The sequence below is a fragment of the Anomaloglossus baeobatrachus genome, chromosome 4 (genome assembly GCF_048569485.1).
Source record: "Anomaloglossus baeobatrachus isolate aAnoBae1 chromosome 4, aAnoBae1.hap1, whole genome shotgun sequence".
Lineage (NCBI taxonomy): Eukaryota > Metazoa > Chordata > Amphibia > Anura > Aromobatidae > Anomaloglossus > Anomaloglossus baeobatrachus.
In genome coordinates, this window is record NC_134356.1 from 22,212,612 (window position 1) to 22,224,182 (window position 11,571).

An 11,571-nucleotide genomic window follows, 5' to 3' on the forward strand; every position below is an offset into this window, starting at 1 on the left:
AAGAAAACAGACTTTAAGCAAAATTAAAAGAAACACAAACACCCTTAGGTGTGGATCAGGCAAGAAAGCAAATAACTTGCAACTTATCTGGAATGGGACAGGCACAGGATAAATAGAAGGACAAACTCCAAACCAATTCCGAGACTGAGAAAAAACATCTATCACCGGCCCCATCCAGCAGACACTGCTCTTCTATATAGCCCAGGCTGATCTGCAATTGGACTTCCCAAACTCCCAATTAACTCCCACACCTGTTGAGTTAGCTTCACCCCCAGTCCTGACCACCAGAGGGAGCTCCAAACCATCACCCCCTCGGATGACATTCACAGGAGTCACTACTCCATTGGAACATCTTAGATCCTAATTTTTGTGATTGCTGATGGCCCTAGAAGTCAGACCTCCAGTTTTTAGAAAACGGTCACCTATCCTTTTCTCTACACGTAAGGATACATAAGACTTACTAAGCCTGGGAAAATCCGGATATAATAGTAAAAGTATCTCCTCTGTTTTTTGACGTCTCCGGGGCACCTTTGTTGCACGTCTCAGCTCTGCTGCACAAAGCCTCGTTCTGCGCAGAGTAAAGCAACAATATATTTGCTTATGAAATCGATACCATTGACTTTCCTGTTGTGCATATTTTCTCCCTCCGCTGACAAGTCCTGTTCTCGTCACCTGTGATCTCGTATCTGAAAGCTACATACACAAATTCCCGGCTAACCACATGATCAATATCATTATTGCACCGGTGGCTTAAATCCTCTAATAGGATGACGGGTGATCGCTGTCTGCCCACTGGAGAGGAACATGGGGGAAGATCCAGAGAATGCTACTATGAATGCAGCTGGATACATAGCAGGTATATATTAGGATGTTCCGAAATATACAGTACGGTTGTAGCGCCCCTGAGCCACTCACCTCTTGGGGATGCAGGACCTACCTCCTGGGACCTGGAGTACCAGTGCCGATACCACCAAAGCACAACCAAAACCCTAGTTCTCCCCTCCACACCGTGCATAGAGGGTTAACCATGTAAGGGGATGGCCGCCAAGGAAGGAACGAGTCCCAAATTTAGCCAGCCTGGTGGGAGGGGTCAGCAGTCAGTCAAGAGAAGTGAAGCACACAGAGAGGTGTGTGGACGTGCCGGAGCTGGGTCCGTGCAGCAGTGACCCCGGGCACGGGAGAGAGGTCGCCAGGGTTGGTACGGACAAGTACCACTGGGACCGGAGCACGCACGGGGCACAGGGCCCTAGATCAGGCGCCAGTTCTACACGGCTTGATAAATACCTGCCCGGTGAGGACACCTTCACAGACTTCACTGAACCAAATAATCCGGGGACATCAATAGTAAACTAGGATCGGGATTCGGACACTTACCTCCCCACAGGGTTCGCACTGCCCGCCGTACGGAGGAGACTGTACCCCCAAAAGGGACAGTCGGGCCCCAAAAACTCCACGCTACAGGGACCCAACCAACAGAGAGTGCTGGGGACAGAACAACCTGGGTCACTACATTGGCACTGGTCCTCCAAGGGCCTGAGTGAGTAGAGACTGTTCAAGACAACCTGGTGTGGTCTCCATTATTATCCCGACACATCTCCTACCTGCGAGGGCCTAACACCATTGCTGCAACCACCACCAGCTCTAGGAGAACCCACATTCAGCAGCGGCGGCTCTCCATCATTAACCGCAACCCGCAGGTGGTGTCACGAACATTAACTCTTAGCTCCCCTGTAAATACCCCTTTTACAAAAGAAGCCCCAGAGCACGGGACCAGGCAACGGCCACCAGAGTGACATCCCCATTTGCAACCGCACGGGACCGAGTATCCCCTTCCCTGGGCGCGACACGGTGGCTCAGTGGTTAGTACTCAATCCTTATAGCACTGGAGTCCTGGTTTCAAATCCCACCAAAGACAACAAATGCAAGGAGTTTGTATGTTCTCTGTTACGTCACCGCCGGAGTCTGCTCCAGCGACTTCAGCTCCGATCGCCAGGTGACGCCATGTTCCTGCCATGGATGGTGCTGGTGATGGGAGAGAAGTCGATGCCAGCGGCACCAGTGGGCGCAGGCTCCGATCATCCACTGGGCTGGGTTAGCTTGGGATCTGCAGTACCGCTGGCTGACTGTGGGTGGCATGTGTCTTCCAGCTGAAGTTGCCAGCGTTCAGCTACAGCCAATGGGAAGACACCAAACCCTTCTTATTTCCCCTCCTGTCACATGATCACTGCCAGATATAGTTCTGATTTTCCTGGCTCCTGTTATGTCCTATTCTGTTGGTGATTCCTGTGTTGACTTCTGCGTGTTTTTGACTACCCTTCTGCCTACTGTTTTTGTACCTTGCTGCCCGACCCGGATCTGACCTCTGCTACGTTTGCTGACTACATCACTGCCTGCCGATTCTGTCCCTGTTCCGCAATTCCTGGTTTGACCCTGCCTGACAACTACTCTCATCGGACTGCAGCCTTCCACAGGTAGTGATCTCCAGGGCCCTGTGTAATTCCAAATCCCTGTATAGGGGTTAAAGGGTTTCAGGGTTCTGGGGGTCCTACTTGGTGAGTGGCTTCCCTCTAGCCTCCCCTTTACAGCCCATCTGAGTCTGTGGATCCAGGCAGGTGGTACATTCTCCTCGTATTTGCTTGAATTCTCTCCAATTTCCTTCAACCCTACAAAGACATACTGAAAGGGAATACAGATTTTGAGCCCCAATGGGGACAGCTATGATGTTGGTTGTTAAGCTGTGAAATTAAAGGTGCTAGATATTTAAGGAACATATGTTATACAATAGTACTGAGCAGTGTAGCAGTGAATCCAGCTCTGGAGTGAGATAAAACACTTACTAGAAAGCAGCAATAGAGTCTCTGCTATTCTCTTTCCATAGACTTCTAATGGCAGCTATAATCTGATCCCTCAGTCAATCATTGTTTTGACCAAGATGGAGTTTGGCTGAATTTCAGAGTAAATGTTGCGTTCAAGACGGAGGGGGAGGAGGAGAAGTGGCTCATAAGTGGAGAAGAAAATTATTGTTATCTTACAATTTTTTTGGTATTTGCTTGTATTATTGATTTGTGCAGAGTAACAATTTAACAGTCGGTAGAAAAGCTGAGGAGCAAAACGCGCAATAGCGTCTTATCCAATGATAAAGAATAATAAGGATCAGGGAAGTTCTCACCTGGTAAAGTTGGGTATCACAAGGATAAAGCTTAAAATTATCACCTGCTACGGGTTAAAAAAAACATTGAAATGCCAGAAGAGAAGCGGTAGGTGGGTCATCTGTGCTGCTGAAGGAGATCCAAAAGAATTGTTCAGGATCCAAAGTAGACTCGGTGCGGTTTTATGTACGCGTTTCAAATTCTTCAGCCTTCTTCATCAAGATATCTGGTTGTATCCTGATGAAGAAGTCTGAAGATTTGAAACGCGTAGGTAATAAAACCACATCAAGTCTACTTTGGATCCTGGACGATTCTTTCGAATCTCCATCAGCAGCGCAGATGACCCACCACAAGTGATTGCTAAGGACGCACCGTCTGACAACCACATACGTATATGAGATCGTGTACCTATTTCTTGTGAATCCACCATAAAAATAACTGCTTGGCCCACGACTCTATGTGTTTTTTTTCCTCAGCTTATTTGGGCATAAATTTTGACACGTAACAATAGCGTGATCGGATGTAGTGTGCAGCAAACAAAAAAAAATGGAAAAACTCTGCCCACGCTCCTCCGGAAGTGACAGAGACCTGAACTGCCCAATCAGTGACTTACATTGGGGTACAGGTGAAGTTCGGGTCCCAAACCAAACTTTATCTAAACTCCGGTTAAACCCACCAAACCGAACTTCCACAGGTCCAATCATCTGTATTCGGCAGTCCATTGTAAGTTATACAGAGGCCACACTCACTTCGTTCCACCTCGTACTCAGATTTACACTTTGTTTACAAATTCCCAACAAATTCCACCATGAAAATTTGGCTTGAAGGACTTGGGGAATGGAGAAAGCTCCTTTTAGATATCTTTTATCTCCAGCAGAAACAAAATGATTGGGTGTTTGAATGTCATCTTCCTCTAGAGATGATATCAAGAGGTCCCATTACTCATTTGATACTTGGTTCCACCAATTTCCATGGTTTTGGCCAACTTTGATGCCTATGTGGGCATTAGAGATGAGCGAACTGGTCCCGGTTCGGCTCGAGGCCGGTTCGCCGAACGGGGGTCCCGTTTGAGTTCGGCTCGTCGAACGTTCGACGAACCGAACTCGAACGTATAGGCTATAATGGGAGGCAATCACAAACACATAAAAATGCATTATAAATGTACACAAACAGTTAATAAACATTGCCATAACACTTACCGGTCCTCGCGATCCCTTCTGCACTCTGTCTCCTGCCGCTATTCCATCCGATGATCGCTGAATCCTCCCGGTGACTGCACTGCCAGCAGAGAAGCAGGACCTATCGTGACGTCAAAATAGCCATGTGACCAGTCACGTGGCTATTATCTCATTGGCTACAGACTGGTCACATGACTATGACACGTCATGTAGGACCTGCGAGTGCATCTCTCCGGTACACGGTGCACATATGTGTATCGCCGTGTACCGGCGACATGCTCTAGCACACGGTCGACTCCCCATTCCGTTAGGGACCGGCTGACACAGCCGGTCATTACCAGAGATCACCGTTGCCATAGCAACGCAGTTAGCGGTGACGTCACCGCTAACCGCGGCTCCGAGAGCACCGTTGCTATGGTAACGCGTCTGTCAGCGTTACCGCTAGCAGCCAGCACTGATCACTCACAGAGTGAAGGCTGTACGCTGCTTCCCGATTGTAGTGAGCATTGTAGTGAGGATGGAGGTTCCCCAGCCCCAAGTGATGAGCTGGTGAATCTCATCCTTCCTCACTACAATCGTCACTACTACTACTACTACACTAGTGAGGATTGTAGTGAGGATGGAGGTTCCCCAGCCCCAAGTGATGAGCTGGTGAATCTCATCCTCACTACAATCGTCACTACTACTACACTAGAAAGAAAGAAGACAGAAGAGCAGGATCGTGGAGGGCTTACAGGGGGTAATAAAGATGGAGTCTCTAATGTGTCTGTGTATTTATTTCTATTAAAGTATTTTTTCTCTGTGTGGTGTCTTTTTTTTAACCCTTTATTGGAGATTCTTAATGGCCGGGTCAAACGTGCCTGACATTAAGAATCTCTGGCTTAATACTGGCTGGTAAAACAAAGCCAGTATTAACTCATGATTACCCAACAAGCCACCCGGCTCCAGGGCTGTTGGAAGAGTTGGATACAGCGCCAGATGATGGCGCTTCTATGAGAGCGCCATTTTCTGGGACGGCTGCGGACTGAAATCCGCAGCAGAGGCGCCCAAAAACCTCGGGCTAACCTGTGCTGCGGATTCCAATCCCCAGCTGCCTAGTTGTACCCGGCTGGACACAAAAATAGGGCGAAGCCCACGTCATTTGTTTTGTAAATATTTCATGAAATAAGTGAAATAATTAAAAAAAACGGGCTTCCCTATATTTTTGGTTCCCAGCCGGGTACAAATAGGCAACTGGGGGTTGGAGGCAGCCCGTGGCTGCCAGCTGTACCTGGCTAGCATACAAAAATATGGCGAAGCCCACGTCATTTTTTTGGTGGGCAAAAAACTTCTGCATACAGTCCTGGATGGAGTATGCTGAGCCTTGTAGTTCTGCAGCTGCTGTCTGCTCTTCTCCATACAGACAGACAGCAGCTGCAGAACTACAAGGCTCAGCATACTCCATCCAGGACTGTATGCAGAAGATTTTTGCCCCCTGAAAAAATTATGTGGGCTTCGCCATATTTTTGTATGCTAGCCAGGTACAGCAGGCAGGTACGGCTGCCCCCAACCCCCAGTTGCCTATTTGTACCCGGCTGTGAACCAAAAATAAAGGGAAGCCCTTTTTTTATTATTTCATGAATTTCATGAAATAATTAGAAAACAAATGACGTAGGCTTTTCCCCATTTTTGTGTCCAGCCAGGTACAACTAGGCAGCTGGGGATTGGAATCCGCACCACCGGTTGGCCTGAGCTTTCTGGGCCCCACTGCTGCGAATTGCAGTCTGCAGCCACCTCAGAAAATGGCATTTTCATAGAAGCGCCATCTTCTGGCGCTGTATCCAACTCTTCCAGCACCTGCCTGCTATACCTGGCTAGCATACAAAAATATGGCGAAGCTCACATCCTTTTTTTGTAGTTTTTTGGCAAAAAAAATAAAAAATGCTTCCCTGGATTTTCCATTGCCAGTGAAGGTAACACCAAGCAGTGGGGGTTAGCAGCCAGTAGCTGCTTGGATTACCCTTAGCTAGCAATACAAAAAATGCAGCGGGAGCCCATATATATTTTTTTTAATTATTTATTTAAATAACTAAAAATAAAATGGGCTTCCCTGTATTTTGATTGCTGGACATCACAGTGCTGTAAAAATAAATCTTTAAAAAAATGACGTAGCGCTCCGCGGTATTTTTGATTTTCAGCGCAGATAAAGCAGACAGCTATGGGTTGCCACCCCCATCTGCCTGCCGTTACCTTGGTTGGCAATCAAAATACAGGGAAGCCCATTAATTTTTTCTATTTAAAAAATAGTTAAAAAAAAAAAATGACGTTGGGTCCCCCCATTTTTGATAGCCAGCTAGGGTAAAGCAGACGGCTGTAGCCTGAAAACCACAGCTGGCAGCTTTACCGTGGTTGGGGATCCAATGTGGAGGTCCCCTCAGGCTCTTTTTTATAATTATTTTATAAATATTAATAATTACACAATAAAAGTAGGGTCCCCCCCAAATTGGATCACCAGCCAAGGTAAAGCGGACAGCTGTGGTCTGGTATTCTCAGGGTGGGAAGGTCCATAGTTATTGGGCCTTCACAGCCTAAAAATAGCAGGCCGCAGGCACCCCAGACGTGGCGCATCCACTAGATGCGCCAATCCTGGCGCTTCACCCCAGCTCATCCCGTGCCCTGGTGCAGTGGCAAACGGGGTAATAAATCGGGTTGATACTAGCTGTAAAGTCACCTGAGATCAAGCCCAGCAGTTTGTGATGTCATGGCGTCTATTAGATACCCAACATCATAAACTGTCAGTACTAACAAAAACAAAAAATCGACAAAAGAAATTTATTTGAAAAAACAGTCCCCAAAACATTTCCTCTTTCACCAATTTATTGTAAGAAAAAAAATAAAGGGGTCCCACGACGACTCTGGACCGTCTAGAATATGGGGGGGAGACACTCAGGGAACGTATCCCCCATTTTCTAGGAGTGCGGACCCTTCATGTGAGGAGTGTGGGTGCAATGAATCTGCACTCACTCTCCCCGGGTCCACAGCAGCAGAGTCCATGTCGTAATGGTTGCTACCAAAGCTGCAATGCCCTGCTCATGAGGTAAGGGCATGCCTAATCAGGAGAACTACTGTAGAGGAAGCTCTGCTCACTGGTATATAGGTGCTCAGAGGTAATAATAGATAAAATTAGTGAGTAACCTCGGCACTCTAAATCTCCCAGACTAAGTCAGTAAGTCACAATGGATAGTAATGCAAAATCACTCTTTATTGGTCCGTATTAAGAAAAAAATTTTTCATAAGCATATATGTTTTTGTCCAAAACAAGTTACAAATGACGTTTCGGCCTGAGCCTTCGTCAGATTGGACTTATCTGCATTTAATCATGAAAAATGACAATAATCAGTATCACATAAGAGTGAGAGAACAATAACATAAACTCGAACAATGTAGAGGTACAATTGGGATGCAGCAAAAAAATTGCAACACAGCAAGAAATGAAACACATGATACAAATGTCATAATACAGTACAAGGACAATATAGTAATGACAAATATGGGGTCAGAGTAGACTTAGACAGCTCTGGTACGAAAGAGATGTCAATCATAAAGTAACATGTGCAGTAGGTGTAGAGCTACAGTATGCATGGCAGAGCTAATGGGTAGACCGACCATAGAAAAAGAACGGAGAAAAAGTGGAGAAAAAGTGGAGCATAAGAGGAGAAAAAGTGGAGAAAAAGTGGAGAAAAAGTGGAGAAAAAGTGGAGCATAAGAGGAGAAAAAGTGGAGAAAAAAGTGGAGAAAAAGTGGAGCATAAGAGGAGAAAAAGTGGAGAAAAAGTGGAGAAAAAGTGGAGAAAAAGTGGAGCATAAGAGGAGAAAAAGTGGAGAAAAAGTGGAGAAAAAGTGGAGCATAAGAGGAGAAAAAGTGGAGAAAAAGTGGAGAAAAAGTAGAGAAAAAGTGGAGCATAAGAGGAGAAAAAGTGGAGAAAAAGTGGAGAAAAAGTGGAGCATAAGAGGAGAAAAAGTGGAGATTAAGAGGAGAAAAAGTGGAGAAAAAGTGGAGCATAAGAGGAGAAAAAGTGGAGAAAAAGTGGAGAAAAAGTGGACAAAAAGTGGAGAAAAAGTGGAGCATAAGAGGAGAAAAAGTGGAGAAAAAAGTGGAGAAAAAGTGGAGGAAAAAGTGGAGAAAAAGTGGAGAAAAAGTGGAGAAAAAGTGGAGATTAAGAGGAGAAAAAGTGGAGAAAAAGTGGAGCATAAGAGGAGAAAAAGTGGAGAAAAAGTGGAGAAAAAGTGGAGAAAAAGTGGAGAAAAAGTGGAGCATAAGAGGAGAAAAAGTGGAGAAAAAGTGGAGAAAAAGTGGAGAAAAAGTGGAGAAAAAGTGGAGCATAAGAGGAGAAAAAGTGGAGAAAAAGTGGAGAAAAAGTGGAGCATAAGAGGAGAAAAAGTGGAGAAAAAAGTGGACAAAAAGTGGAGAAAAAGTGGAGAAAAAAGTGGACAAAAAGTGGAGAAAAAGTGGAGAAAAAGTGGAGCATAAGAGGAGAAAAAGTGGAGATTAAGAGGAGAAAAAGTGGAGAAAAAGTGGAGCATAAGAGGAGAAAAAGTGGAGAAAAAGTGGAGAAAAAGTGGAGAAAAAGTGGAGCATAAGAGGAGAAAAAGTGAAGAAAAAAGTGGAGAAAAAGTGGAGAAAAAAGTGGAGAAAAAGTGGAGAAAAAGTGGAGAAAAAGTGGAGAAAAAGTGGAGATTAAGAGGAGAAAAAGTGGAGAAAAAGTGGAGCATAAGAGGAGAAAAAGTGGAGAAAAAGTGGAGAAAAAATGGAGAAAAAGTGGAGCATAAGAGGAGAAAAAGTGGAGAAAAAGTGGAGAAAAAGTGGAGATTAAGAGGAGAAAAAGTGGAGAAAAAGTGGAGCATAAGAGGAGAAAAAGTGGAGAAAAAGTGGAGAAAAAGTGGAGCATAAGAGGAGAAAAAGTGGAGAAAAAAGTGGAGAAAAAGTGGAGGAAAAAGTGGAGAAAAAGTGGAGAAAAAGTGGAGAAAAAGTGGAGATTAAGAGGAGAAAAAGTGGAGAAAAAGTGGAGCATAAGAGGAGAAAAAGTGGAGAAAAAGTGGAGAAAAAGTGGAGAAAAAGTGGAGAAAAAGTGGAGCATAAGAGGAGAAAAAGTGGAGAAAAAGTGGAGAAAAAGTGGAGATTAAGAGGAGAAAAAGTGGAGAAAAAGTGGAGCATAAGAGGAGAAAAAGTGGAGAAAAAGTGGAGAAAAAGTGGAGCATAAGAGGAGAAAAAGTGGAGAAAAAAGTGGACAAAAAGTGGAGAAAAAGTGGAGAAAAAAGTGGACAAAAAGTGGAGAAAAAGTGGAGAAAAAGTGGAGAAAAAGTGGAGCATAAGAGGAGAAAAAGTGGAGATTAAGAGGAGAAAAAGTGGAGAAAAAGTGGAGCATAAGAGGAGAAAAAGAGGAGAAAAAGTGGAGAAAAAGTGGAGAAAAAGTGGAGCATAAGAGGAGAAAAAGTGAAGAAAAAAGTGGAGAAAAAGTGGAGAAAAAAGTGGAGAAAAAGTGGAGAAAAAGTGGAGAAAAAGTGGAGATTAAGAGGAGAAAAAGTGGAGAAAAAGTGGAGCATAAGAGGAGAAAAAGTGGAGAAAAAGTGGAGAAAAAGTGGAGAAAAAGTGGAGCATAAGAGGAGAAAAAGTGGAGAAAAAGTGGAGAAAAAGTGGAGATTAAGAGGAGAAAAAGTGGAGAAAAAGTGGAGCATAAGAGGAGAAAAAGTGGAGAAAAAGTGGAGCATAAGAGGAGAAAAAGTGGAGAAAAAAGTGGAGAAAAAGTGGAGAAAAAGTGGAGCATAAGAGAAGAAAAAGTGGAGAAAAAGTGGAGAAAAAGTGGAGCATAAGAGGAGAAAAAGTGGAGATTAAGAGGAGAAAAAGTGGAGAAAAAGTGGAGCATAAGAGGAGAAAAAGTGGAGAAAAAGTGGAGAAAAAGTGGAGAAAAAGTGGAGCATAAGAGGAGAAAAAGTGGAGAAAAAAGTGGAGAAAAAGTGGAGAAAAAAGTGGAGAAAAAAGTGGAGAAAAAGTGGAGAAAAAGTGGAGAAAAAGTGGAGATTAAGAGGAGAAAAAGTGGAGAAAAAGTGGAGCATAAGAGGAGAAAAAGTGGAGAAAAAGTGGAGAAAAAGTGGAGCATAAGAGGAGAAAAAGTGGAGAAAAAGTGGAGATTAAGAGGAGAAAAAGTGGAGAAAAAGTGGAGCATAAGAGGAGAAAAAGTGGAGAAAAAGTGGAGAAAAAGTGGAGATTAAGAGGAGAAAAAGTGGAGAAAAAGTGGAGCATAAGAGGAGAAAAAGTGGAGAAAAAGTGGAGAAAAAGTGGAGAAAAAGTGGAGCATAAGAGGAGAAAAAGTGGAGAAAAAGTGGAGAAAAAGTGGAGAAAAAGTGGAGCATAAGAGGAGAAAAAGTGGAGAAAAAAGTGGAGAAAAAGTGTAGAAAAAAGTGGAGAAAAAGTGGAGAAAAAGTGGAGAAAAAGTGGAGAAAAAGTGGAGAAAAAGTGGAGCATAAGAGGAGAAAAAGTGGAGAAAAAGTGGAGAAAAAGTGGAGAAAAAGTGGAGCATAAGAGGAGAAAAAGTGGAGAAAAAAGTGGAGAAAAAGTGTAGAAAAAAGTGGAAAAAAAGTGGAGAAAAAGTGGAGAAAAAGTGGAGAAAAAGTGGAGATTAAGAGGAGAAAAAGTGGAGAAAAAGTGGAGCATAAGAGGAGAAAAAGTGGAGAAAAAGTGGAGAAAAAGTGGAGCATAAGAGGAGAAAAAGTGGAGAAAAAAGTGGAGAAAAAGTGGAGAAAAAAGTGGAGAAAAAAGTGGAGAAAAAGTGGAGAAAAAGTGGAGAAAAAGTGGAGATTAAGAGGAGAAAAAGTGGAGAAAAAGTGGAGCATAAGAGGAGAAAAAGTGGAGAAAAAGTGGAGAAAAAGTGGAGCATAAGAGGAGAAAAAGTGGAGAAAAAATGGAGAAAAAGTGGAGATTAAGAGGAGAAAAAGTGGAGAAAAAGTGGAGCATAAGAGGAGAAAAAGTGGAGAAAAAGTGGAGAAAAAGTGGAGAAAAAGTGGAGATTAAGAGGAGAAAAAGTGGAGAAAAAGTGGAGCATAAGAGGAGAAAAAGTGGAGAAAAAGTGGAGAAAAAGTGGAGAAAAAGTGGAGCATAAGAGGAGAAAAAGTGGAGAAAAAGTGGAGAAAAAGTGGAGAAAAAGTGGAGCATAAGAGGAGAAAAAGTGTAGAAAAAAGTGGAGAAAAAGTGGAGAAAAAGTGGAGAAA

General features: G+C 43.8%; 1 long non-coding RNA gene across 1 annotated transcript in view; it reads right to left on the reverse strand.

Moving 5' to 3' along the window:
- Positions 1-1,001, reverse strand: part of LOC142301077 (uncharacterized) — a 51,002-nt gene extending 50,001 nt beyond the window's left edge. Inside the window, exon 1 of the long non-coding RNA XR_012752690.1 lies at positions 916-1,001. This is a non-coding gene — a long non-coding RNA (uncharacterized LOC142301077). The remainder of the gene's footprint in view (positions 1-915) is intronic.
- Between the last annotated feature and the right edge of the window lie 10,570 nt (positions 1,002-11,571).